Raw genomic sequence first — 5,894 nt, 5'->3', positions numbered from 1 at the left:
AGGATATTGATTTCAGAAAGGAAGAGAGAGATAGAAACATCAACAATGAGAGAGAATCATTGATTGGCTGCCTCCTGCATGCCCTACTCTGGGGACTGAGCCTGCAACCCAAGCATGTGCCCCAACTGGGAATTGAACTGTGACCTCCTGGTTCTTAGGTTGATGCTCAAACACGGCCACACCAGCTGGGCAAGTGTTAGGACATTTGAAAAATACATTGGAACAAAGAAGAAAAGCCTGCAGGGATGCCCAGTATTAATATCAGGAAGAAGAGCGTAGGGGTCGATGGTGCTGCCCCTGGTTCATTTCCAAGCCTCCTCTCCCTGTCTCACTTGGGAAAGCTGTGTGAAATGAAGTGATAGTTTAATCACTGTCGCTAGTACAATGGCAAGTTTTAATGCATCCCAGTCACAGGCCTCCTTCATTCACTTGATATTATCATGTAAGGCTTGCCCCATGTTTTAAAATTGCTTTGCCAGCATTATTTCAATGGCTTTTGGATATTCCATCAAATTTTCCATAGCTCACTGACGCAGCCCACAAGCAGTAGACCTGGGATATTGGGAATAAGGCTGGGATGGGCATCTTTGTGCACAAGCCAGGGCACCATCTGTAGAAGAAGGCTCCAGCCTCGCAGCTTGTTGGATGTGAGGTCTCCACACCATCACCTTTATCTCTGTTATAAAGCAGCTCTTAAATGGACAAGGTCCATAGCTTATTCGAATCTAACTTTTTTTTTCACTTGTTTTCCTCTTTGCCTGTTTCTGGAAGTCATTTCCTAGACTGTTAGCAAGGATACTAGAATATGAAAAAGAGGACAGACTTTGTTTTAGGTACTTGTTGCTAAGTCATAGAAAAAACTTGATGGGAGACTGTTAAGAGCCAAGGTGAAACTTACTCAGGAAAATCAATCAGACCAGGTCTGGGCACTGCTTTAAAAAACATATGCAGTGTTCTTATATTTTTTCAAACTACGTATATTGCTATGGTAAAACATGCTTCCACTAGGCATGTAGTCATTGTGTGTGACAATAATAGCAATAACTTTTTTTAAGGCAAGAAAGAATGTACAAGCCCACAGTATTTTCCCTCTAAGATTATCTTACCTTCCCATCATAGAAGCTCCTGGGCGTCCCGGTGTTAATATTATTCCTCTTTCCTATTCCACTAATCTAATCCCCTAGATAGGCACTGTGGAGTCTCTACTAGAACAACAATGGTCAAAGCAATAGCAAAAACTAACATCAATTGAGTGCTTGCTGCATGCTAGGAGCTGGGCTCAGGCGTTGAATGGATGGATTGGTACATTTAATCTTGACAGAGGGAGAATGTCTAGTTCAGAATCAGTTGACATTTTTGAGGAGTTGATAGCCACGGACTTGGGGAAAGGCCCTGAGTGGGGTTGAGCATGACCTATCCCACCACAGCCAGGGATCAGCGAGACAGCAGGAAAGTGGCATCAAACCCAGCTGGGAGAGTATTTATGAGAGGATTAAGGTCAAATTCAGACCTTCAGAAGGTCATACACATCTTCTATTTGGAGACAGATTGTGGGGCAAAGTGGGTGTACACGGGAAGGCACTGTTGATGTAGTTGGGGCAATGGGGGAAAATGGGGTGGAGAGGCCTGGACTCAGGGGTTGCTGGTGGAGATGGATGGAAGTACATGGACTCAGAATTGACAGAATTTGCTGGTAACTTATATAAAGAAGGTAGGATGAGGGATAAACAAAGGCCAAGTCCTGGGTTTTTCATTTGAGTGCCTAGGCTGATGGAGCGCCATACTCTACGATGTGAAAGTCTGGGGGAGTAACTCCGGGGGAGGAACTGGGGAGGGAAATGGAAGGTTCTATTCTTACCTTGTCATTTGCCAAAATTGACATTGTGACCAAAAATAAAGGACACAAAACTAGAAGCTTTCACTCTTTAATCATTTTTGTGTAGTAAAAAGAGACCAGACGGACCTGGGGCTGGGCTCAGGCAAACGGAGGACTGCTGTTTGCAAGTTGCGCAACTTATCCCGCTTCATTCTCTGCTTCCTCATCTCTAAAGGGGAGTTCACATGCCCGCCCCACTCTTGTTGAGGTAGGTAAGGTATGTGCAGCTCCCAGCCCAGTCTCTGGCAGGCAGTAATCCCATGTCTTAAATGTTAGTGGCAGTCCTTTGAAATAACCTGCACAAGATGAAGCTGTTCTATGTAATAAATCTTCCTGTGTGGGTCCTGTATGTCCCTTAGCCTGGGTGACAGGGCATGACATGGATAAAGAGCATGTGGAAGGCAGTGGTTCCTCGCCCCCCCACCCCCCCAATCCCTGTTACTGGCTATCTGAAGTCCATATTTAAATGTTTCATTTCTTTGAGTGAAGGCTTTTTTTTTTTTTTTTTTTTTTTCTGAAATAGCACTGGTTTTGAAAAAAAGAAGAAATCGTTTAAAGCGTATTTGTCAATAATAGAAAGTCAGCATAATGTTCTGTTTTGGAGCGTGGAGCCTGGCTGCCCAGTTCTGAATTTCTGCTCTGTCACGTATGAGCTATGTGACTTTGGGCAAGTTACCTGACTCCTCTGTATCGACGTTCCCCCCTTTGTGAAATTAGGACATTAGTGATTCCTACCTCACAGGGCTGTTAGGAGATTTAGTGAAGCTAATACACATAAAACCATAAAATAATGCTCAGGGAAGAGTAACCACACATAACTCTCAAACAGGAATAGTTAAAGTGTTAGAAACAGATGATCCTGAGAAGGTGAGGGAAAGGCGAAGCTGGGGTTGGGGGGGGCGGGGAGGATGGCTAAGAGGCACTGGGCTCTGGAGGAGGGTCAAACACTATGGGTGATCACGAGAGGAGCTGAACACAGACATTTATGCTTCTTGGTTTTGTCTTGTCAAGCCCCCGAAAAAAGAGAATTCCCAAACATTAGAGCTACATTTCCCCCTCTTAGCAGCAGCCTTTAATCCAGGTTGGGCTCAGGCAAGGTAACATGCATCAAAACATGCATTTCTGCAGAAGCTCCCTCCCTGGAGTTTATAAGAACATGTCAAGTGTCCCCTACCCCTACCCCTACCTGCCTAATTTGGCTTGAGTGTGTGACTTCCTGTGGCTTATCAAGGTCTCAACTGAAATCCGGCCACAGCCTACTCCTCCAAAGCCTCCAGGGATGATCATCTTTTCTGACATTTAAAATGGACTGGGGTTGCCAGGAAACACGTGAGTTTCCTCTCGTGTCATCCTTTCTTAAAGGAAATTGCTTGGTGGGCCGTTATATCTGGATGGTAGTTGGCTTTTATACTTAATCTCCAGCTGAGGCAAATTAGGGACAGAGCAACAACCTTCTTTAAAAAAAAAAAATGGGGCAGGAGGGAAGCAGTTTGGTGGGGAGAAAGAAATCAGGAGTCCTGTCTGGCCGCATTCATGTTGATCTGTGTAATAGACAGCTGCTTGGGGCCACATATATTATACCATCTCTTTCTCTCCCCCGGCCAGTGCTCAATTAGCTCTGAGTTGGTTGGTCTTGTACATTCAGGTGTAAATGGAACAACGCATGGCAAGGTGGCTTTCTACAGGCCAACAAAGGGTTCAGATTTTGCATAACAGGAGCCTAGAGGTAGCAACCTGAGGGTGAACCTTACATGAGGGGAAATGAGAGTTCAGTGGGAGCTAGACAATGAAGTTGTTTCTTCCCTCTCCTATGGATAACTCAAAGGTACAATATCTTCAAGCAACTCTTTCAGAGAAGCTCCACATGCTGAGTGGACACAACTTCTGAGTGACCTTCTGGGACCTTCAGCAGCTCTCTGTGTGGTGAAAGCCTGGATGGTGATACAGCTCCTCACATCATATCACACCTTCTTTTGTCTTCTTTCCATTTTTTGCTACAGCCAATACCTTCCTCACCTGCCAATTAAACTGTTAGTATCTTAATCCTTGCCTCAGGCTCTGCTTTATAGAGGACCCAATTAAGACAACATCCAAACAGAGAGGGTGTGTTCTAGTTAAAGTCTAGAACTCAGAAGTCAGGGTTGGAACTTCTAATTTGGGAAACATCACATATGTGGTATTTAGGGTCATAAGACTAAATACCAGTCACTTAGAGAGGGTGGGTCAAGAAATATGGGTCAAGGAACAGATGTGGGGCACTCTAAAATCTCATGTGTAGGCAGAGGGGTGTGGGTCCAGCTGAGGGGTGTTGAGAAAGAATAGTCAATGAGGTAGAAGAAAATCTGAGGGGGTGTAGTGATATAGGCAAAAGAAGTGGAAAGTGTTGCAAGAACAATAGGAGTAACCAAGTGGGTAGAAGCTAGCTGAGCGGTCCAGTAATATGGGAGAGAGTGAAGACCAGTAGGTCCAGCAACATAGAAGTTGCGTGTGGCTTTGATGAGAGTAGTTTCAGTAAGGAAGTAGAGTTGGCGTTAGTCAAGGAGAGAAAGGGAAATGGGAAGTGAAAATAGCTAACATCATAGATAAGTCTTTGGAGAAATTTAAATGGAAATGGGGAGGAAATAAATGGGTAGCAACAAGGACGTCTGTTGGCTGGATGCTGTGACTGGGAAATGTGTGTGGGAGAAGTGTGCTGGCTGGGAGTCAGGCAGCCTAAATTCTAATCTTTTTTCTGCCATTAACCGGCTGAAGGGGCCCTAAATAAATTAGTTCCCTCTCTGGGCATTAATTTCCTCATTTGTCAAATCAAACATCTCTCAGATCCCCTCTAGCTCAGAAAAGCTATGTTCCATGGATATGCTAAAGCTGACAGAAGAGGAACAGTGAGTAGGGAAGTTAGGATCCTTGAAGAAATGATGTAAGTCCTTAAGGGGCAGTAAAAGAGGCCCTACTTCCCAGGGTAGTAGGAAGGATTAAATAAGATAATGCATGCAAAGCACTTAGCACAGTGCCTGACAATAGTAAGAACACAATACACTTCATTTATTACTAGAAACAGTAGAGGTAGTCTAAGCAGCAGAAACGTCCAGGGTATTGTGTGCACTGATTTACTGCACACCCAAGACAGTGCCTTTTGGAGAAAAAGAGGGAAGGAGAAGAAGTGGGGGTGAACCAGGCAGCACCTGGTATGACGGTGAGAACCACACTAGAGGCGACTTGTGGAATGAAGCGTCTTAGGACGTCAGCTCAGAGCTGGTGGCTTGGATGATATGAGGGTCCACCAAAATGAGATGTTTTACTTTTAAGGATCCTTCCTATTCCATGTAAAAGTAAGGCGGGAATGCAAAGAGCCTAGAATAGCCAAGGCCACCTCAAAGAAGAACAAAGCTGGAGGATTAAACCACATATCAAGAATTATTATAAAGTGCTAATTAAAACAACGTAGCACGGGCACAACAATAGACAAATAGTGGAACAGAGTAAAGAGTCTAGACCAAAGCATACGTAAGCACTTGATTTATGGAAATGAAGTCACCTAAAGCAGTGGGGAGAGGACAGTCTTGCAATTAATGATGCCGGTCCAGTGGATATCCAAATGGAAAAATATGACTAAAACTCAACCCCTGTCTCATACCACAGGGGGGAAATAATCAATACTATGTCATCTGTAGATTGTAGAGAAAAGCTTCTAGACAGTGGTTCTCAACCTGTGGGTCGCAACCCCTTTGGGGGTCGAACGACCCTTTCACAGGGGTCGCCTAAGACCATCCTGCATATCAGATGTTTACATTACGATTCATAACAGTGGCAACATTACAGTTATGATGTAGCAATGAAAATAATTTTATGGTTGGGAGTCACCACAACATGAGGAACTGTATTTAAAGGGCCAGAAGGTTGAGAACCACTGTCTAGATAGAAACAACTCAAATATGCATCAAGTGTGGAACAGATGAATACATGATGATATTCATAGAATGAAGTGCTGTACACATGAAAATAAATTAACCACTACTAC

The sequence above is a fragment of the Myotis myotis genome, unplaced genomic scaffold, assembly GCF_014108235.1.
Source record: "Myotis myotis isolate mMyoMyo1 unplaced genomic scaffold, mMyoMyo1.p scaffold_m19_p_10, whole genome shotgun sequence".
In the NCBI taxonomy this organism is placed as follows: Eukaryota; Metazoa; Chordata; class Mammalia; order Chiroptera; family Vespertilionidae; genus Myotis; species Myotis myotis.
This window is presented reverse-complemented; position numbering follows the sequence as displayed.